The sequence below is a fragment of the Zootermopsis nevadensis genome, unplaced genomic scaffold (genome assembly GCF_977971745.1).
Source record: "Zootermopsis nevadensis isolate Lab colony 2312 unplaced genomic scaffold, Znev_1.0 Znev_ptg000034l, whole genome shotgun sequence".
In the NCBI taxonomy this organism is placed as follows: domain Eukaryota; kingdom Metazoa; phylum Arthropoda; class Insecta; order Blattodea; family Termopsidae; genus Zootermopsis; species Zootermopsis nevadensis.
The window spans coordinates 173,168-196,228 of NW_028259166.1; the positions used below are offsets into that span (position 1 = coordinate 173,168).

General features: G+C 42.6%; 1 long non-coding RNA gene across 2 annotated transcripts in view; it reads left to right on the forward strand.

Moving 5' to 3' along the window:
- Positions 1-18,810, forward strand: part of LOC110838003 (uncharacterized) — a 67,829-nt gene extending 49,019 nt beyond the window's left edge. For both annotated transcript variants that reach the window (XR_015538139.1, XR_002545911.2), the window contains 2 exons: positions 12,834-12,906; positions 13,777-18,810. This is a non-coding gene — a long non-coding RNA (uncharacterized LOC110838003). The remainder of the gene's footprint in view (positions 1-12,833; positions 12,907-13,776) is intronic.
- Positions 18,811-23,061: the final 4,251 nt, after the last annotated feature.

The window sequence follows — 23,061 nt, forward strand, 5'->3', positions numbered from 1 at the left end:
TCCGATCATTTCTTAGCCCACAGCGTTACAAAAAATTTTAGCCCCCCATTACAGTTGGAAATTTGTTATTATTGGTAGATGACTCTGCTAAAAGTGTATCAACAACTTAAAACCTGAATAGTTTCTGTCATGAAAGTTAATGAAAATGGATGCGTCCGTGATCATTTTAAAGTCCTTCGGATAATAAAACAAAACACTCTTTTCGGAAAACAATCCACAGCTATGATAATACTTTCGTTTACAGGAGACATCAGCATTTTAATTTGTGTCAGATGTTCTGTAGTTGATCACATTCCAGCCAGAGCTGCCTCAAGTCTTCTGTCAACACGGACCGCAGATATAGCACAGAATGGACAGGTCAGTGTCTGTAATTTCCTACGACAGGGAAATGTAAGCCGCCTGTGTTGGCAATAGCAGCGAAGATAATGCAAAGAAATCCACAGAAATGTAAAAAAAAATTAGGAGATTTACCAAGCACATGTTCCGAAGAGAGATGTCCTAAATTGTTTCCTGATAAAGCCACGTCACAACGCGTCAGCTGTTTTGTTCAAGTGCGTATTTGGCTCCTGTCCTCCTCCGCATTGTCATTCCAGTGTTCCTAAAGTGGGGGATGGATAGGAATGGGAAGAAAGTAGGGTTGGGGGGGAACATGAGAAGGTGGGGAGTGACCGGGGGCAGGGTCAGAGCCTGCAGTTCATACTTTTTTTGCAATTTGAGTTCTTGTTATTAAACGATTTCTGAAATGTTAACAGTGTGTTGCTGAACACTTGAAGCCAGCGTCTGTGGTTGATCGATTAATTCTCAGACCATTTTCATAAGTTGAAACATCTGAAGGCACCGTGCAGTAGCGAAATACTGAGCTGAGTAAGTCAATAAATATTTGTTTGTACAAGAAAGATATAGCTGTTACTAAGGAATATTTTTACGCGTGACAAAAGCTTGTCGTGATTCAGTTCAGTTCGTTTAACATTTATAAGACCCAAATTGCAAATGCTTGCAAACAAATTTCCCAAGAAAAATTTCTTCCTCACAAAGATGAAGTGAGTGAGCGTAACGAGTAGCCGCATGATTTACAAAGTTCGCCCATTATTTTTTTCATGATGGCAGAACCCAAGAAGCCGAATCAGCAGTAGGCGAGAAGCACAAAGTTTTTCTTATTTTGTGTCATAAAACGTGCATCACACCGAAAAGTTTTCCAAATAGTTTGCCGTATCAAAACAAGAGCTGAGTATGTTGTCTTACATCCATTTCTGTACTTGGAGATTTTTAGCTCATGAGGGATTATGTGGGCCAGAAGCTGGTAGAAAATGATTTTGCTAAAACTTTTACCGAAACTGACGTCAGAGGTTTCAGAAGTGAGGAATGAGGACTGGCAGATGAAGACGTGTTCTTCCTCAGTGCAGGCGCTTTACAGAACAAGGAGAGGGCAGCTTTGTATGGAGGTCAGCAAAGAAATTGTGTGAAACTCGAGTTTCTTCAGTTAACACACTCAAACATCGTTTCTGCGAAACACAACTCCGCATTTTTTTGAAAATGAAAAAATGGTCGCACATTAATGAATGAACGTCACCGTTAACTGGTTAGCCCCGCTGTTTTAATCCCGGTCGATCAGTTCCCGCGTTTCTCCGAATCCCTCCAGAATTTATGTGGATTAAAAGTTGCCTTAAAGCACGCTAATACAATTTAAGATTATTGAACACAACAGAGCAACGTAATAGCTTACAGTTGAAAAAGCATCGTTAAACAAGGAACTCAAAGTACGTATGTTTACCCTGCGCGTTCTATAAATCAGGGTTGATACAGCATCAGTTAACAGAGTGAGTAACAATTAAAGTGGGAGGATTGTGAAAGCAAGCCGTCGTGGCCTGTTTTAAGCTGCTATTCCACAATTAATGTATTGCTGTATTATTCTGTAACACGGTGAATACGATTCACTGTATTTTATGCGTAGCATTGTATTCGATTAACAGAACGTGTGGTAGGCCCACGGTATAAATTTTATTTCGTGTCCGGTACAAAATATGTGGGCCCTAGGCCTGTTAGTTATGTATCACAGATTTTTTGGTATTTCGCTGTTTCCCTTTTGTGACCGCTGAGGTATGTTTGGAATTTTGTAAACAAGTACAGAATATTGTCGCTCGCTGCCGGTTGCAGCGCTGCACACAAACGCGTTACGCATTCTGTTTGCTTACGCCGAAGGAAAGTTGCGTTGATTTATCGGGAAATCAACATTAGTGATGAAATTCGATGGTATATTTAATTAAATTTTGTATGGACCTAATAGTGATTATATCTAGTGATCAGTGTGTTGTCCACATTCATTTCCATGCGTGGAAAAACAATTCTGTGTGACACTTTTTATTCTGAACTGATAATGTTTGAACTTTTTATTTTGCATATATTTTTCAACAGCGACCTTCACTCTGTAAAGACAGCAGTGGTCCCAAATCAACTCCGTTGTCACTAACTCCATGGAGAAAGGGCCTTTTTTTCCAGAAGCTTGTAGTTCCTCAGTTGGTCAAACCATTCTTTGTGGAACTTGAGAGACTCAACCACCTCTTGCCTGTGGATGCTATCCTGTGGCAGTGCAGTTTAGTCCACACCCTCAGACACCATTCTCTAACATCATTTTAATATGTGTCTTGATTCGGAGAACATCGTTCTTTGGTGCAGTTTTCGCGGTTTTATTCATAGGTACTCATCCGTGTAATTCCAGCTCAGAGACTGCGGGCGTGAAAGGGCGAATGGCTAATGGAAGAGAAGATGGGCCATATAAAATACATGATAAAAGCTGTGGGAATTTCGTCAAGAGTAAAACTCCCAGCTCGGTCTCCATTTCGCATGTAAATAATCGGTCTCAGATGAGCGAAGTGGCTAGAAATAGTTTGTTGCGACGCTGGTTCAGATTCCAATAGACGTTCTCACCACCTGGGATACAGCAGACTCTTACAACTTACTCGCGTCTAATGCAGAGGTCGAAACGTCGGGACGTTTGCCTCTGCTTTCCCGTGCGGTTTCTTCTTCATTTTTCAATTCGTTTAACAAAGTCAGTGACCAATCGTTTTGGAACCGATTCCACGTTCTGCGCTACAGCTACATTTGTACAGCAATATCTTGACTCTGTGGCAAATGGCGGTGTGCTTTGTCCCGCGAACCCACAGACCCAAAACTGTTAATCGGACTACGAACCCAAAGAACACTAGTTGCCACCGCCGTCAGAACCTCAGATCACACAAACAGATAGTACTGCCATCTATCAATGGCCAACTGAACCATTTGTCATCCTCCGTGATAACGCCATTCCGGGACCATCGACAGCTAAGACCCTGAAGCTCCCTTCATCACTTCCCACCTTTGACCATGATTATGTCACAACTCAATTGAACACAACCAAAGAACTTTTAAATAGTTCCTTCTGCTTTAAAATTAGCGAAGAACGCCTATTGGGCACCTTTTATTTATCTGTCTGTCTGTCTGCCATGCCTTTCAGCTGAAAATATGGTGGTCTGTCAGTGAACTATTTAATATCACAGCCATTCGATATGCCACTGGAACATGCGTATAATGTACAGTGCACACCTCTCCTACCTTTTTTATCAGTTTTGTGTTTCAGTAGGAGAATCTGGTGGATCTGTCGTAGTTTCTAAAGAGAAATCGTAGATGGGTTGGCTCCAAAAGTCTTTGGCGTTCCACAGGCTAGCCAAGAAAAAGAGAAGAATATTCATGGAGTTAGGAGAAGACTAGGTCGTTTTCAAGCTACATTGCACGAGACCCCTGAACCGGTCGGTCACTTGAAACGTCTGGAGTCGCGGGTGTTTTTTTTTTTTCCTTAAGATTCAATGCTCCGAAGTACGAAGTTTGCCTGTCAGTTGCCAAAATAAAAGAATAAAACAGTCGTTCAGCGATGGATGGATTTCAGTCGGTGGTAAAAATGGCATCCTTATTTACGAATGCTAACGAAGGCAATCTTTATAATCACGTTAGATTTTTAATTGTTTGTTATATTTTAAAATTACTGGCTTCACGCTGTGCAGGACGTATCGATGTTTTACCTTACTGGCGTTCTCTGTTTCGTAAATATTAGCGAAGGACAGCGAAGATTAATACTAACAGTGATACTGCATTGTGATTATCTCCTTACCAGCGACACAGAAGACACGAAACAGGGCATTTATAAAATGCAAACTGTCCATTACAGTGAAGATCTCGGCGCCATTATTACGGATATCACCTCGGTACATAACCACACGTACGAGGATCCTCAGAGACGGTTTCTTTTTTGAGACTGGGCCCCAGGCTCAAAGCCGTGCACAGCGAACGGACGCCCTTGTGAAATATGGACGAGACGCGCCGCAAGCTGACACCGTGTTCCAAACCCACGTGTGGTGTCACAGCCATGCACTGCGATGGACCAAGAGTGGCACAAGTACAGAGAATTTTCCTTTACGATTGCCAGTCGGAAGAAGTGGCAAAACGAGTAGAACCCGAATTCCTGGATTTGCCGTTTTGAAGTTGGCGGCGTCGTTATTGGCTTTAAGATTTCACCTTGCAATTTTACCGTAAGAAACGAATGTGTAGCTGTGAATCGAACGGGGTGGATGGTCGTCCATTGGTTCAAAATAATTCCTCGTAAGATTTTAGGTTTTCACGGCGGTGCGTCCGTAGTTGGATGTCTTCTGGGTTGTTGCGCCGTGTAGTCTGGCAGAAGTTTACCGCCGTTTCGGAGTTCCTTGCTTCGTCCAACATCAGGGCGATTAGGGACCTCTGAAACGGCGGTGAACTACCACCAGACTACACGCCGCAAAAACACAGAAGACAGACATCTTCAAAATTCCCCTTCTTTTTGGGACCGGAAAGTTGGCTACCGTGCTCATAGACCGTGGTCTCCTACGTCACTTTCGTTCTGTGTCGGCTGCATCAGGTCTCTTCTTTATTGTACCCTGAGACCTGCTGTATACCCGTTTTCCGCGTACACCCCCTCCCCATTCCTCCCCACTGGCTTCGATTTCTTCGCTGTAGTAATATTTTGCCCGAGGATAGGGACAGAGAAGGAAACGTCGACAGGTTTCGACCATTTAACATGGATGAAAGCCCGAGAACATTTTATTTGTCACACCCATGAAGTTAGAATAGTAACTCAGTTTTAATTATCGAGTCCACTGATGTCGAAAATGAAATCAGTACGAAAATATGTCAGTAAATTTGCAGCAGATCTCGTGAGGATATAACTTCAACCAGCTTCCGATCAAACCATGTGAAATGCAACTTAGGTTTCGAGGCGTTATTCAGAATAAGTGCGATGCCGTCGTGAAACAAGCAGCGATTAAAGTGTGCAGCTGAAGGACCGACGCTCAGATGACTGAATGTTGACATGGGACAGGAGTACGGAAATTGTACCACAAATATGCCAGGTCAGCGCTTTGAGTTAGCATGAATACCAGCTGTTCGCCAATATGGCCGGTGTTAATCGAGCGAGTGGCAGCTGATGGGGGCATTTGCGTGGCAGGGCTGTCCGCCCAAAATGCGACCCCCCACCTCCATTTTGCGAGTTCCAGAGAACGCGGCTGAAGGGATTACAAGCGTTATCCTTTTACTTCTGTGTGTTATGAGATGTCTTCTGCGAAAGCTGCACTAAAGGCAAATACAAAGGACAAAATTAAACGCGTGTCATTTACAGTAAATAAGCTGAGCTGTGCGGGATTACGTTGAGGAAAGACTGCAGCAAGGCTTTGTGACTGGCTGACTGGAAGAATCTCTCTGTTTAAAGCGGGAAATTTGGTTCCTGGAACATGAACATTGCCACGCGAAGAGCTTCGTCGCTTTTAAAGGGTTCGTGGACTTCGTCCATCGTCTGGTGTTCAAGAAGAACGTCAGATTCCAGACGATGGACAAAGGCGAAGAATTTAGTAACCCCCAAGAGATTCCTGCTTCGTACTCTTCACCTGGTTTCGTTTAGGTAAGGACGATGTGATTAATGGGGAATCTTCCTCACACGAGAGAGACCAGAAATGCTTACAAAATTTTAATAGGGAAGTCGAAAGAAAGGTACGACTAGCGTAGATTGCATGATACGTCTAACTCTGTTGCTAGGTTAGGTTAGGAGACTGCTGATTATAGTGAAATTTCGGCTCTGTACAAGAAGGGAATGTTCAGGACAGCTGAGTAACTATCAGGTCTTCGACAAATAGGCTACCTCATTTAAGCATGATATTGTCCTGCTATATAACGCAAGGATGTTCGACTCTTTTCTAAAAAGACGTGGATTAATATTTTATAGCCTGTCTTGCTTACAACGTTTACTGATCTCTGTGTGTTATATAACGTTGAATGTGAGATGATTTTGAGGAATAATAAGAATTATGGAAGGAAACTGTAGTGAAGATTGGAATGTAAGATTTCAAGATCTGCCCAGAAGCCATTCAGGGCAACCAACCTCCGAGCCCGGAATGGAGCCGAATATTCACAAGATGGAGACTGGAATCAGTGGTTCCTAATCTGCGACCCTCCCACGTATGTTTTTGTAGTTCAGTTTCAGTGCACGATAAAGTATTATGTGCGCTATTTTAAGTCAGTGTCTGGCCATTTTAACAAATTCCCGTGAATTTCTCAATAAATTATCTACGGCAGCCTGCCAGTCTCGTGATAAATTTGAAAGAGGTTTCGGTCTTCGAAATAAGAAATGCATTTCCAAAGTTTTCTGTACGCATTTCGTGTTTCTTCCGTCCGATCTATATGCGCAATCCATCGTAAAATTCTTGATTGTCACTGTCACAAATGAGCATCACCAAGCTCCCAGTCACGAATATTGTCCAAGGCTCCTCGCTTTAGAACTCGTGGCATTTATGCCAATTTCTCAAAGCAAGACACGCGTAATCGTTGAACATAGTGACGTCGCTGTTTTCCATTTCTTACGACCAAAAACTGGGGCGAGTTATAAAATCGCCTGATATCTGAAGGGGTGGGGGTGGGGGTAAGTGAAAAGTCACGCGCAGTCGCGAGGGCTAAAGGAAGTGATATTAAAACTGTGGATGTAAGAGACGGCATATTTATCGCCTCCGATGTTCTGTACTTCGCTTGTCTCCGTCAGCAGAGCCTAACCGGAGTTCATTTGCACACAAAAGAGAATGGCGAGCAGAAATACATCTGTCATCCGCCACGATGTCTTGAAGCTTATATTTGGAGATAAAAAATTAATTAAAGGCGCCCGTGACGACATTAAAATGGAATTTGCGTTCGAGAACCGAGGTGATGGTGCCTTGGAAATACAAGTGGTATCAGAGAGGAGACGGTGTCTGGATGCCCGGAGCGAAGTGCGTGAAAAATGAGGGAACAGAGTTAATGGGAAGGAGAATTTCCTAGTGGAGAACTTGCGAACAGAGGTCAGCACGGGTCAAGGTCTGGATCTGGTGCAGGCTGTAGCAATACAATGTGAAATAGAACGTTTCGGGCTTTCTCGGGCCATATTTTTTTATCCGCAGAGAAAAATGTATTCGTAATTTCCCTTGTCTTAAGATCGTGACGCAGCCGGACTCCGGAAATAAATCCCACCGACTTGATTTTCTCGGGGATTTTCGTACTTGCCCACTCACAGAAACATTTCGATGTAACACCTAACGAACATTGCGTATAATACGTATTTTCGGTATTCCTCAAACATCATTACAACCTCGGATGCTCTTAATTCATCGAGGGATAACTGGAGCTTGTATTAATGCGTAATGGAGATCGTTCGGGAATTCACTTCGGGCTGGAATAAACGCAAATTTGGCGTAGTGGGACGTCGGTTTAACGCATCTGAAGCTGAAATTCGAGTTCCGGTAGTCATTTTAAATTCTCTCCCTCTTCATGAATGATTTTTTGATTTATTGATAGGTTATTTAAGGACCATTCCTTAAATTCAGGTGTTAATGAAGCCTGAAATAAATTATGATGCAATGAGCGATAGGCAGACAAGGGATTTGAAAGGATGTGGTCGTGGCATATTTGAAGGCAGGCCGTGCTGTCCCGGAATGTTTCTGGAGGGACTGACAAAGGCCCCAGTAAAACTCACTCACTGCGCCATTCGGGATTCGACTTGGAGATATTTGAAGCATTAACAGTAAAACACGTTGTTCTACGAATTAAGACAAATTCGACGGAGGAATGGTCAGAATTTTGCTCTACTCGTACATAGCAGGAAACAGCTGTTCTGGTCTTTAAAGGCGGTGATAATGTATCGAGAGAAAAGTAAATATCTTAACGGAACACAGAGAAAGTGTATGAAATAACCACGAGGTGCGTCCGCTTCTCATAACCCAGAGCTCAGAATCAGAATATTCACTAGTTCGGGAACTTCAAAGTCGTATCGAATTTCTTTCCCTTTGTTCAATAAATGATCCGTATTGGAAGGAAGAGACAGTTGTAACGGTTTTGGCCATCCCAAAGGCAAAGTTCATCCATCGCACAAAAAACACTTCTAGTTTCAAAGTTCTTTTCGGTGATAATTTCTGCTCAGCCCGCTGTATGATGCATTTACCTTGACACTATTAATTACCACAGAACAACTGTTCTTAATTTGTTAACGAAAGCGTCTCCCCCCCCCCCGGAAGAACCCCGGTTTTTTAATCCCGCGAATTTTAGTTCAGATAGAAACTAACATCAGACCATAAATTTTCCTTTGCTGATACAATTGTTTAGAATTATTTATATCTGTTCCTCTAAATCAGCGGCGAACAATATTTCTTGTACGAAAACCGCGCTGGCCTCAAACCCAAGTGGCGAAGCAGAATGAATGCAATAGAAAATATTAATATAATTTTTTAGGACTTAATTTGCAATAATGTGTAGAATGTGAGAATATCAGTGAGAAGCCTTCCACCGTTTTTGGCACCAATTTATCAACGTCTGTTCTCATGTCAGAGGTTTCTTATCCTTTACTGTCGAGTCAGGAACTCGTCACAAACACGTGTTGTCCGGAAAGGCGTGTCATTTGTTCTGCAAGGTAACTAAGCGTGGTTACTGTGACTACAGAGCGCAGGTGTAAAGAAGGTTTCAGTGTTCCATCTAACTCCCTGGTAGCAGAACCAGCAGGTCCAACACCGACGACACAAAAGCCCGCCATCGGACTCGATCCTGAGCCAACTCCTTCCATTTACTATCCTTACAGCCGACCTCCCTAAGATCTATCTTAATATTATCCTCCTCAAATAAATAAACCCGGTTATGATGAAATAAAAGTGAAATTTTCAAAGGTTTTTCATCTTTAATCAGAAATGTTTGAACTAGATAACATTTTCACGACTTTCAAGGAATAGCTTAGAAATGGAAATTTAATTTGTAGTAATTTTGAATTGTTTAAATCTTAACATTAGAAGGAGAGCAAATTAAGACATAAAAGCTGTGAAATCCTTATATTCTGCAGTAAGTAAAGTAAAGTAAAGTTTGTCCCGCTATGCGCCATGTAGGCGTTTGGGGTGAGTGGAGGTATAGCTCCTCCCTTCCTTGACCTCGGCACTAGATGGGGGTGAGTGGTCAGCATCACGCCCCGACCGGCTTTACCCCCGGGAAAGGACCCCGGTACCCATTGTATAGGAGGCTGGGTGGGCCCCAGAGCCGGTCTGGACGCAGAGGCTAGAGGAAAAAATCCTCTGCCCCCGTCGGGGATCGAACCCCGGCCGTCCAGCCCGTAGCTAGTCACTATACTGACTGAACTATCCCGGCTCATATTCTGCAGTAAGTACTCAGTCATTAAAATAAGAACGCAAAGTAAAATACTCTTTGGAATAGGAGAAACATAACGTGAACAATTTTTCTGTTCTAGCAAACGTGCAAGCTGTCCTCCTTTCCCTTGCGTGTGGCATTTTCGGGAAAGTTTTCAATTCCTAGTTGCAATTTTATATTCTCAAGGAGTGCGGTAATAGCTTCTCGTCATGGATCGTGCGAGGTTTGTTTGTTTAAATCGAATTTCGACGCTCGTTACCCCTAGTGCAAGATACACAGAGCCTCTGCTAAGCGACCGAGCGAGAGTCGTTTAGAGGCCAATGTACTCCACCCTGAACAGCAATTTAATCTAATACACACATTAGGAACAAAAGCAGGAGACGTTTCCAGAAGCCACCCGCGTCACATCCATATTAGACGCAATGCGTTTTCTCCTTTGTAGTTCTCGTCCTTTCTCGTTTGTCCTTCGAGGCATGCAAAGTGCGTGGACAGGAGAATAATTCCGCTCGCCAAGTCCTTCCTTATTTGTTCACAGGGGGGTTCGCGCGAAGAGTAATGAACTTTCCAGTTCCATAGGAGAGGGACGATTTATTGACAAGCTTAGCGACCACCAGCTTTTCACGACGGAGTGAATTACGTAATTTCTGTCCAACTCTTGTCCGACGCCTTCGATAGACTTCGTGCTTGTCGCAGAAGTAATCAAACGTCTTCAGCGCTTCTGTTTATCGTCCTAAAACTTTTTTTGTCTGAGTGGAAACAAAGTTGTATTGTATTGATGGATTTTTCATAGGAAAATAAAAAAAAATAACCAACATTTTGTAAATGAGATGCGAATTGTTTCATACGGACGGGCATTCTGCCAGTCGTCTTTGACAAGTACGACTAGAAGTTTTTGTTGTTAAGAAATTAATTCTGCCGTTCAGTGGCGGATCTTAAAGCGCGCGTGTACCAGCAGTGACATCTGCACCGATGCCGATGGCCCGGCCTCTCTGTCCGTGGCTGTACCTTTCTTTGATTTGGAGAGGGAGCTTCTTTGAAAACATCGATTCTCTCTGCGAGGATAAGGCAGGTTAAGTGTTGGCCGTATGACTCAGTTACGACTCAGGGTCTAGTGCCGCTGGGTGCAGTGTAAATTTCACATTCGACAGGTTATCGCAGTGGTATTTCGTTGTCCATGAAGTCAGACTGAGATTTCTTGGACTAGTGATTGGGTGTTTATGGCCGCTGGACTTGGAACTATTCAATTTATACTCTAATTAACCTTAACTGTTACTGAAACAACAGAGCGAAGTTTTCGAGACACGTCCGCTGCCCGGAGCCAGACGAATCCAACCCACAACTTCCCATCTTATTCTTTAATATTCACTTTAACATTACGCTCCCACCTACGCCTAGGCCTCCCAAATCGTCTTTTCTCGTAGCTCACAAGTTCGAAAGGCGGCACAATGAACAACTTATTGAATTATTTTTAAATTTAAATTCCAGTGGCATTGTGTACATGCCAGGTTTCACCGTAATCCGTCAATTTGTCTTAATTTACGAGGGTAAGATTACACCGTATGATAGGACCATAGGATAGATCCTTATTTTAAAATAAGGAAGGCGTCTATGAATCGTTAGTCGACCTGCCAAGGACACGGGACCAGGAGAGAAGCCATTCAGAATTCTGGGTGAAGTTGCCATTGGAATGCGTCATCAAATTTTGTTATACAGAATCTTAGTGCTCGTATAACCGAGTGATTTCAGGCAGCTGTCGTCCATCCTGCAATAAATTTTCGTGATTTCCCTCATCCTTTGAATATAAATACTCTACCGATGTAGTGACTGGCTTCAAGTAGCTCGATCCCGCCTCCTGTCGGATTCATACCTACTACCCGGTCACTTTCCCGCCTCATTCTTCGTCTTCCAGCTGTAAAAGTTTAAACAGCTCGATCACACCAGTGAAGAAAATAAACCTTCCGCCGTCGTAGGGAACGAGGGTCTCCTGCGAACACCCCCCCCCCCCAACACCCCCCAGGGCGGCCGAACATTTTATGGCGAGGACGACGACTGTTTCTACTTCTTTCTGTCGGCCTAATGTATTTTGAGCGTGGGTGTGTCGTCCTGCTGTAATTCTCACTAGAAGCCTTCCTCCTCCTCCCCTCGTCCTTTGTCTTGCGAGTTGTCGCTTTGTAGCCAGTCTTGTCTCTTCCAAACGTACTGACCGCATCAATCTTCGGATTCACGGTTCTCTGTCACTGACTCCTTCCTGAACCCTATACTCTCCGAGCGGAAACGGCGTTCTTGTCAAAGGCCTCAACAGTGGTCGATGCTGCCTGACGGACGTTCGAAATATTTTATCGATTGATTCTTATTAACCGATACGACTTATTTTTTATTTATAATTCATTGGTTTTAGGTTAGAATCGAACTGAGTACCCTGACACTCCTCCGGTTTTCTAGTGACTGGCAAGGTTGCCTAATATTCAGTCGTTCGTGGCTCCGATGCCAATCGTCATCAGTAATCAGGTATTACAAGAATAATCTTTCGATACAGCTCACCGAAGACGGCGATAAAACTTACCCCCGAAACACCGTTTATTCAAATATACTTCAGACACGGGCTGTATGAACATGATATTGGTAATACTTTGCAGTTGTATGATGAGGACTTTGTAGCAGGGCGGTAAAGTTTGTGGAGAAGTGTTCATTTTTTACGATGCGACTGGACATTGAATGGAAATGACTCGAATGAATCGCAGACACAGATCAGCGATGCAGGAGACGCCTACAGAAAGGAAAGGAGGTCCCTGCGCCTGAAAGCCGACGTTTCGGATGAATTCTTGGAGTGAGAATGTTGTTATGCTTTGGTTAAAGCGTCAGTGTCAAATGTATGGGGGGTATTAGAGATGATCAAACAATGGCGTTTGTGGGAACATGACATCTAGGACATATTGATCATAGAATTTCAAATACCAGTCCGGTTAAGTAGCTTTAATTACGTGGGACGTAATATTTCATATTTAAAATTTGATAGGAACGAGAAGTTGTCTGAATTCCTACCATTTACGCAACATAATAAGAACCACCTCAAATTAAACGACACTGGATACACAAATACGATTTTATAAGCACCGTTATTTGTCTGTTGACAGATGGCTCTGAAGTATGGACAGCGAATACGAGAGACAATTGTGAAGAATGAGGAGCAGAATTTCTCTTGTTATGGTAAGGAGCTCGGAGTCTTTACGAGATGAATACAGAATTTTCAGACATGAAGAAAGAATTATGTTTTTAACGTACATTATAGATTATAATTTACAAACAAACATGAAAAGCCAGTCTTGACAAATGAGGGCTGAACCATTACCAAAATATTCGTTAATTATGAGATGCGGTCATGGAGATATCAGAACGGCCCGGTTTAATCCAAACCAGTTAACTTGAAAAATAATAATGAGAAAAGGCCCCTTAGTATACAAAATATTCGTTCGTTCATTTTGGGAGATCAGTAAGTGAACTTTAAATTAACGTTGAAAATAAGCCATTTCTAGGCTCGAGAGTCTTATCGTTAAGTTTGCACGAGGGGGGGAAGAGTCTTGTCAGTTCACGCAAATAAAGACGCAGTTTTCCGTCATAATTATCGGGATTGCTTGATTTACAAATGCAACGCTTCCGGCTTATATAGAAGCGCAGAGTCCTGAGGCCGCCCGCGAGTGCCCGATGGAGGAGGACGATGCTCGACTAGGATCTGACTGAGAGTTTTTCCTTGTTGTTCCAAGGCAAACGCTGGGGTGTAATTCAAAAGTGGCACGGCCCGCCTACAGCAATCACGGAAGCCATCAGCCAAAATGATCCCCCTCAAGTCACAGAGCCCATCATCCAAGGCCATCCCGACACTTCAGGGTTCAATTCCCAAACATCCATCAGCCAAGGTTCCAGAAAAATTCCATTACCGTAACTATTTTCTCAGTTGTAGTTCTTAAAGCGCCATTATTACATTTTCCAACTATGCGTTTCGCACGCAGGAATGATCTAACCTGCGCTTGCGCAGAACTTCGCCCATGATTAGTTAACTTTTTGGGTTCCTTTTCGCAGAGTTGGTCCACAGTTGGTTGTGAAATAGAAGCTGCGTCCGCGGATTGTGAAGTTACAGACAAAGCGGCCGCATTACCGATAGGCTTCAGGAAGCTGAATCTACAGTACGACGTTGAAGCACATATTTATACCCAGATAATCAGGTGCGTGATTTGTGAAACGTCAGGAATTCTTCCAGGAAAAAATCAATTGTACTCGTTACAACGTCAAATACATTCGTTTTGTGTGAAGACACCCCCCCCCCCCCAATCCGTTTAATACCTGATTACGTCACAATATGAAGGAAATCTCTCAATCTCAGAGCTGAGTGGCCACATCCTTATAATTAGTGACGCCCTTGGTTCAGATTCCACGTGGTCCAGGACAGGTATTCGTAGCTGACCGAGTTATTCCAGACGAATGCGAGGACAAGACCAGTTCCTCTCCAACGCCAAAGAACGACAGAGTTTGAAACTGCGTCTAACAAGGTTGAGGCTGTCGGTGCTTGGATGAGCCCCAGATTTCTCTTTTGTTTCCCATTTGAATTACAGGGCTCGCATTTCACTCCTTTTCCAGGAAGGGCTTGCTGCGTGATTCATTCATAGGCGGTCGTGTAATTGATCAGGGCTGCAAATACGACGCGCGCCCTCCGCTGAACGGACTGGGAATTCTGTACTCGGCATTGCCCTCGAGGCGTGTTTGGATTATTGGCTTCAAACCAACATGTCGGACATCATGGCGCTGTCCGTCCATCCGTTTACAATTATGTTAATAAAACCGAAATTACGAACGATTCTCCTTTGCGGTCTGCAGCAGAAGTTACGAATTTGTTAAAAACATAATTTTAGCTCTTGTACTGAATGTAATTTCTCTACAAAAAAATGGGGCGCAAATTTGCGCACAGGGGATTTGGAAAGAAACGTTTCGTTTGCACGTGGCATTTGCTGTTTGTTTAGACGGATTTTGCCGTGGGCCCGAATGGACTGTGTCAAGGAGGGGACAGGAAAGGAGCCGGTGGTGTGTCGATGTTGGCGTTCTCGGTTTTAACGACGTGTGGACTTGTGGGTAAATTCCGCAGATGCGGATGGAGTGATGAATTCCGTCGAAACGTCAGTTTTGTTGTCATTAGTTGTAATTTGGCCGTCATGCTATCTGGGGACTGGCAAGTCATTCGGAACGATTCCACGTAAAAAAGTTCATCTCCATTTTCCTTAGAAACTCACTAAATACTCTCTCGATCTTCCGGGTGTCTGTTCTGAATCGCACAGTGACGTTAAAGTTATCCGACAGCTTACGACAAGCGAACCGGTTCTCAGACACCCTCCGCAAGTCGATTACACTTCGCGAGCCACTACGTCGACGATCGAGTTGACGGCAAGAGACGGTAAATAAATGCCGTGATGCATAGCGCAAATTCGCCATCGTGGACCAAGCGCTTCGACACTAAGAAACGAGTTATTCGGTTTGGAATAAAGAACGGAAGAAGTTTTGCTGAGAATATGTCGTGTCCGTCAACTTTGTTGCCACTCCCTTGTTAAGGAGACAATAAAATGATATAAAATGTAGCTTTCTTGTATTGGTAGGAGGCGCGGTCGCCGATTCTGGCTTAAGATGAGAATATTAGCATATTTAAGGGCCGCGCTTTACATGAGGACGTAATATAAAGTATCTACATTATGGAAAAATTTAATATCAGTTCTTAACATCCTAACTTCTCTGCTCGTTCAGGGTTCAGGGTAAAATTATCCAAGGGTTTGTCAACTCATATATGCTACACGCCGCTCCCATCTGATTTTCAATCACGTGATCACCCTGATAAAGATATTAGGGGATGAATGCGAATTGTGAAGATCACTATTTTCTATTCTTTCATACATCATCTTCCTTCGTATCTCTTAGGTCCGGATATTCGTAGCACTTTGCTCTCAGACATCCCGTGTTGTTTCCTCAACGTGAGAGAGCGAGCCTCGCCCATTGGCTGCAGCATCGTAAAGATGAAAGTGCCGACGGACCTAGACGCTTCGCAGTAATGCCAGTGTCTCGGAGAGGTAGGACAAAGACCCTGATGACGGACACAGGGCTGGATTCGCAAACCTTAACTCGGCTTTGACGCTGTTGATCGCCGTGAAAAAGGCCAGAGGGAGGGTTATCTGGTACGGGGCCCAGGCGTCAGAATTGCTTAGACTTTTGGAAGCTGCTTGTCAGAAGTCGTGCGTCGCTTCACATAGCAGCAGCAGCAGCAGAGTTCATAATAACATGAAAGAAGGAGATGCTTCTTAGCACTGCGTTTCCGCTTTTCTGTGGAGTACTCGAGTATAAATAAATCAGAAAACAAAGACGAAATTTGAAATAAATTTCTGCTCCATGATGATGACCTTAATTTACTCGGCGAAAGAAATAATAATATAAGCAATTCAGAGAGGCTCCGTTACAGTTTATCTCGACTTCTTTAGCGATCTTACCCTCTGAACGTAACCAGTAAACAAATATTAACCCTCCTCCCTTTCTAAACAATGGCATTTATGCGCCAAAGCTGTTAAGACCCACCGAACACAGAAACCTACGTTTTACCATTTGAAATATTTTGTTTCCTTGTATATAACATTGGACAAAACTGAACACTTTTTGTATTACGCATCTTGATTCTTTATTCAGAATTGAAAACACAATTGGGGACGACGGTAAAAAAAATAAAAATTTTATTCGAGATGAAATAAGCAGCATCTTAGATTCCTTCTATTCTTTGTACCGTGCAGTTCAGAATCTTTATTCTTCCCATGTGCTGAGTAAAACCGTAAGGCGAAAAGGACACAAAACTATAATTTCACCCGTTATTTGGTTTAGGTGTAAAATTTAGTCTTTTATATTAGCCAAATTGAGAAACACGGACTGAAGAAAGATGGTGTGGCAGGAATTTCATTATTCACTGTGTAAAATTAGAGTAATCAAATCGAGGGGTTTGCAATAAACAAATCATGTAGTATAGGCGTTGCGGAGAAATCTGTGCTTTATCGAGTGAGTTCAAAAAGGTATGTAACTTTGTCGTATTTTGATCAGGATACCTGACACTTTGATACATTGTGTCTACAGTGCCATGAACTTGTATTATTTGATATACTCATGCCTTTAGAGAAATAATATTTGTTTAGTCGAATTGCTGTTAGATTAACGCTGTTCCAGTCCCTAGTTTCTTGTAGCTCACGACCATCCTCTGTGATCAGAATCCCCATGCATAAATTTGTCTTCTGTGCTGTGTTACCCCCGACACATTGTACCACCTGCCTCCTGGCAGAGAGTCACGCACGCACGCACACTGCAGATCACATGGTCTCTTTGCCGAGTGATGACGACGTAACCTGCCACAGACCTCGTGGCCGTTTTACGTCGACGCGCGAGGATTATTCGGTGGACGAGGACGACTTTGATGGAAAGGAAGCGAAGATAAACACACGACATGGGAGATGGTGAAGAAGTACCGAAAATCTGAGGTCATTAACTCTATCTTTCCACATAAAAGAAAGTAATTAGTACATAAACAAACGGTAGAAAATATTTCAGAATTGTTAAAACGAGTTCCAATTCATTTTACGTCTCTTTTAAACTTTAGGCTTCCTCTGCAAAATAAGGAAATGCTCTCGTAACATTCACATGATGGATTTCGAGACGTTTTAAGAATTTTTTAAAAAAAATTAAATCGTATTGTATTTCACGGGAGGACTTCGCTTATTTCAACAAGCAAGTCCTTGTGAAAAAACTGGTAAATTGTCTGTAAGTCAACAGGCAAAGGACCTCGTCGTAATCTTCATCTTCGTAGATGATATAATTTGGTATTTTTCGCTCGTAACAGATTATTTTCGCGTAATTTTAATTTTGCGTGCCACTGGATATCAACAGAATACAGGATGATTACTAAAAGATTGTTTATTGCTTAGTAGTCACATATGTAATAGTCCTCGTTCTTCCTTCTCATCCACAGGCTATTGATAAACGAGTATAACATTTGGACGCCCCTAAGTGTGGCAGAACTTTATTATGGAAGAATTTTCTTTCAACGTTCTTAGTTGTATGTTCACGGAACAGATAGGAAGCGGGTTGCGTGCAAGTTACAGCAAGGGGCTGCGCCGCAGTGACCCAGGAAATGGATGATACCAAAACAGTATTTCTGTAGTTACAAAACAATTTTACTGAACTCTATGACCGTCTGACAGAAAGTTTTGTGTGTCCTCGAACGGGAAAATTATGCAGAATAATCAGTGCGAAAAAATGCGGAATTATTTTTTTAATATTATCACATGAATTTACTCTAAGAAGCTTACCGACCAACATCTATACCAAGACCAGAACCCAGGGTCTCCGGAGTGCTAACCACTCAACTGTTGAATTTGATGTTCTTTTTCAGACTTACATTCAGGGCGTGTTTGCCCTCAGAATTAGGCCAAATACAGATGTATTAAATTGTTTCCATAGATGATTGATCAGCTCGTCCTGTTCTCCACTATTCCATCATAAGATAACAATGGATAACGGATAATAATGCTAACATACATTCAATAACCGAGCTAATTCGGGACCCATTTACGAAGGGCTTAAAGAGATAAACGAATGTCATTTTGAATGTGAAAGCATTTGTTATAATATCGAGCTTTTCTGTTGCGTGGTTTCATACGCACTTTTATTTGAAATAAATTGGAGTGTGTGTATAAATAATGGAAATGGTTTGCTCCGTATCTGAAACTTGTATTATAAATGTCAAATGCGATATCACTGTGGACTCGTAGCGTTAATAAAAAAAAGGAAACTTTCAGCGAAACTGAAGGAGCAGGCTGATTATTATGCGCAGGCAAACTTTTAATCGAACGGAAATGAAGGGCATTAATATTCGATTGAAGTTTAGCGAATAAGTACCGGCTGTGTGCAAAGCTCGTTTCACAGATTTATTTTGAAATAAATCTTGTTCTTCTCTGAAATGGTGTCGGTACATGAACCTTAAAATATTAACTCCGTTACTCGCTGTGAATGTCTGTAGCTTATTTAATTTCGGGAGTCCGACGTTTAGGACGCCCCCTGAAAACGCTATTTTCTCTGAAAGTATTCACATTCGTTGTTAAGTACTGCTACAGGTTTCTGACTGTGAAACGTAGTAATGCTATGTAACTAGCCATTAATCTGGTTAATGGACTAAGGAGCGAACTTTCCAACTATTTATGCATCTAACAAGCGAAATACGTGACGAAAGAGCCAAGTGATTAACTTCCCAAACAACTAACTATTCAAGTTTTAACCACACAAGGCTCGACGTTTTACGGCGCAGAGATCAACAAAGATTTGACGTGGACCAATATCACGCCAGCTTCTTAATGGCCGAGAGGCAGGACAGTATCTTTGAGCGCGGTTCACATGTACTTCGCCTCCCGCCTTGTCTCTGTGAGCTTGTCCCGCTGAACTCATGAGGGCTGAACTGCGCATGTCATATTCTTGTCCTTGTTCCTCGATTGTGTTCGTTTCAGTTCAATACACATCCTGAGTACAGCATAGTAAGTTATCAGAGTGATCTCCAGTTCAGACCAGGCACTACAGGATATTTCCGTTTTATCTATTTTAATATTATCCTGTTATCTCTTGTTCTGCAACCAGAATAACCGCTTTTCTGTCAACATTTTTCGTGGTCAAATTCCGTGTTACCTCGTAATACGGTTGGCTGTCATTAAGTAGGCCGTGGGAGTTCCCATTGTACATATATTCACGTTTTGGCTTTATAATTAGTCATTACAGATGAATAATCCACTTATTAGCCGTGTTAATTGACATATTAAAGTTCATCAGCCACTAATTCATGTAACGTCGTCCACTTCTTGTTTTGAAGCTCAAAGTGCCTTTGTCATGAAACCATTCTGTAAAATACTCCCAAATGCATAGAATCATCTACGTATTACTACTGTTATTAGTGCAAATAACAACCAGTCTTGTGTTGAAAGTCTTTAAAATTAATGTGATCATTAAAATAGCATTTTAGAGCTGGATATAAATGTTTCTAACTGCGGTTAAAACATCCATAAAATATCCGTATCCAGTAAAAGTAAAGTTTGTCCCACTACACGCCATGTAGGCGTTTGGGGTGAGAGGAGGTATAGCTCCTCTCTTCCTTGACCCCGGCGCTAGATGGGGGTGAGTGGTCAGCATCAGGCCCCGGCCGGCTTTACCCCCGGGAAAGGACCCCGGCACCCATTGTATAGGAGGCTGGGTGGGCCCCAGAGCCGGTCTGGACGCAGAGGCTAGAGGAAAAATCCTCTGCCCCCGTCGGGGATCGAACCCCGGCCGTCCAGCCCGTAGCTAGTCACTATACTGACTAATTGTGACTGAAAGTTAATCACGCCTTCATGCCTGTCTCTCTGTCCGTCCGTCCGTCCGTCTGCATGTTCAGTCTTCACGGCCAATCGCTGGTCCCAGGAATTCATGTAGATAATGACCAAAGACCGGCTGATCAAATTTGCATAAACTCTGGTATGGACGCGAGACCATTGCAGACAAATACAAACTTATATTTTTTTATTACATTTCATACATTCGCTAATACCAACGCGACGGATGCACTAATTTGTGATTTGTAAACATGATCACGTGCGTACTTTCATCACATTGTCACCATTCTTGCATTTGTCACCCCGTTGGCCGTCTTAATGATTATGGCTGTGGGTCTGTACACAAACTTTAACTATAGAATGACGACAGATTTTCATTAAATTCAGTATGGTTGCCATACCGTTGATGCCTAGCTTATGATCGCAATGTTTTGCTTTTCATTAATCCTTAATATCAAAGTGACGGGATGCCAGACACTTGAGGTCGGATGACGCCATCACCCATGATCTCTTGCGTAACCCCCCCCCCCCCCAATGAAGGGTGAATGATCAGATTCGAAACTGAAAACAGATCTCTTCTCGCGCTAACACGTAATTCTTTTCTAATAGGACATCTTGATAAAGGCCCTGCGTTTTCAATGAGAGAATTCTGTTTTTAATTAAATATTCTTTAATTATGAAGTAGCTTAAGTCTTTTCATGTGTGTTTCACTTCAGACTCTTCTAGAACTGAAGCATGGAAGTGAGCGAAATGTAAGAAACAAAGGACGAATAATCTTCCTCGTTCTAAGCGATTCCCAAGCAACGAAACAGTGGCGGACATAGATCACTTTATCACGCAGGATGGAAACGGGCGAAGAGAAGATTTGGAATGAAACCATTTTCTCCTTTACAGAAGCATTACTCTGGGCTTCCGCAGTCTAATCCGAGCCCCAGTACAGAACTCTGAGTTCTTGAACGCGGCGAGAATGACTTCGTCAGTGTCTCCTTGCGCCCTACGGAATAAAGGAAACCCCATAATGTTTACCGCATATAAATTACCTCAGCCACGTCGTTATGCTATTACGCGGCTTTATCACACCATTATCAACAGTTTATGTCATGAAGCACGAAGAAACTTTTACTGCGTACGTAACGTTAAACCTCTAAAAGTACAGGCCACAACGACGGTAGAAAAACATCGCCACATATCCCTCCAATTCGACGGTAAATCTGAATGTCTGACACTTTTGTTTCCTTCAGTAAATCCTGCAGAACGACAGAAGATAAACACAAATTGTGCGTGTGGAAGGGCGACGGTACCGTAAAGATAATGAGTGGTAATTGTACGGCCCAGGGATGATTTGCGAGGCATTGCGTGTACATGAGCACACGCAGCTGGCTCAAGACCCACGATCTGTGATCCTGTGGTGTGTGACATGCATTAGCCCGTCCCCCAGCATCACAGCTCCTCTGAAGGCCACATCGTGCACGAGCTCCTGGACAAATTCGAAAGGAAATGCTGCGTGCTTATTATTTATTAAGGCGTGGCCTGAATTTGGTTATGGATGCTGTAGTTTATTTATTGATCTTTATATATTTAAATCTGTAAGTGTGGAAACCTAACAAATAAATGTGAAATAACAAAGTGGCAGATTCACTTGTGTCGTTGTAAGACGTCGCTTATTTTGAAGAAGCAACCACAGTTGCGTCTCTAGACAAAATCAGAAAATTATTCGAACATAAGCAGGATAAAGTGAGTGACTAGCATAACGATTAACCTCGTATTAGAGACACGAAGGCAGTCTTTAAAGCCGAGGTAGGTTTCTTTTTCCAAATTTTCTTCAGTCAGTAAACGACACTTGTTACAAAAACTTTCAGAAACTTTTAGATTTCGGTTAAGACGCCAATTTTTCATGGAATCTTCCTTCTGAATGTTCTCTGGCCCTTTCTATCGGAGTTACACTTCGCTTAAGATTCATTTAAACACTCGATATTCAAGAGAAAATTTATTCATATCCCATGCTCCGGAGTTACACATAAATATCGTCACATTCCCTTATCACCACAGCTGACTCATGACTGTGAACTTCACACTGTGTCAAACCGAAGCGACTCATTGACCGTACTTATTGGAAAGTCCGTGCCGCGGCACAGCCACCAAAAAATCCTCCGAGTTATTGTTACAGTGGTGAAATGAAGGAGGTTGCAATGGTCGGGGTTTGTAACGAAAGTGCATTGACAGGAAATGTGTACAGAATTTAGGTGGGAAAACGCGTACAGTGCGGGGTTTAGCGGTGTTGATCTTTTGTTTTCACATTTTTAAACAGTTATGTTACACTTTCAACTTATCACATACGACGGGATTTAATAAAAATATTGTATCAAAGCCACACGACGTAGGTGTAGTTACACCTTAGGTTCCGAAGGACTTAAAATTAGTTGGATAAACAGTAGCCTGTATTTGCTGGTCATTCTACATTGATTGGCCATTTCGAGAATTTCAAAGAGTTGCTAAGAATCCAGTAACGTTTAACTATGTGTTTTATCTAGTCATAGTTGATATCTTATGCAGTGATTAATAATTCTTCGCTATTAGAAGGAAGTTTGTCTGACGACCTTCGTGTTGCTGTGTTATTAACCAAAGTGCTTATACGAATGTATTTCTTGAGAAGCCGATGATCGCCCGGAGATTCAAGAATTTTTCGTCCTGCCTATTTCTCTTATTTTAGGCGGTGGTCGGATGACACTGATTCTTCTGTTAACTTAATGACTGTCAAATTATTGTTAGAAAATGCGAAGGAAGCTTATTGATTTGTCTGAAGGAACTATTTGACAAGGGATCTCAAAGAGAGTCCAACTGAGTTTTACCCCGTGAATTTTTCTCTTTCAAATTTGGAGCGTAGCCTCGATGGTGCCCGTGTTATATGAACCTCTCTGCACTCTGACCCCGCCATGCGAGGTGACCG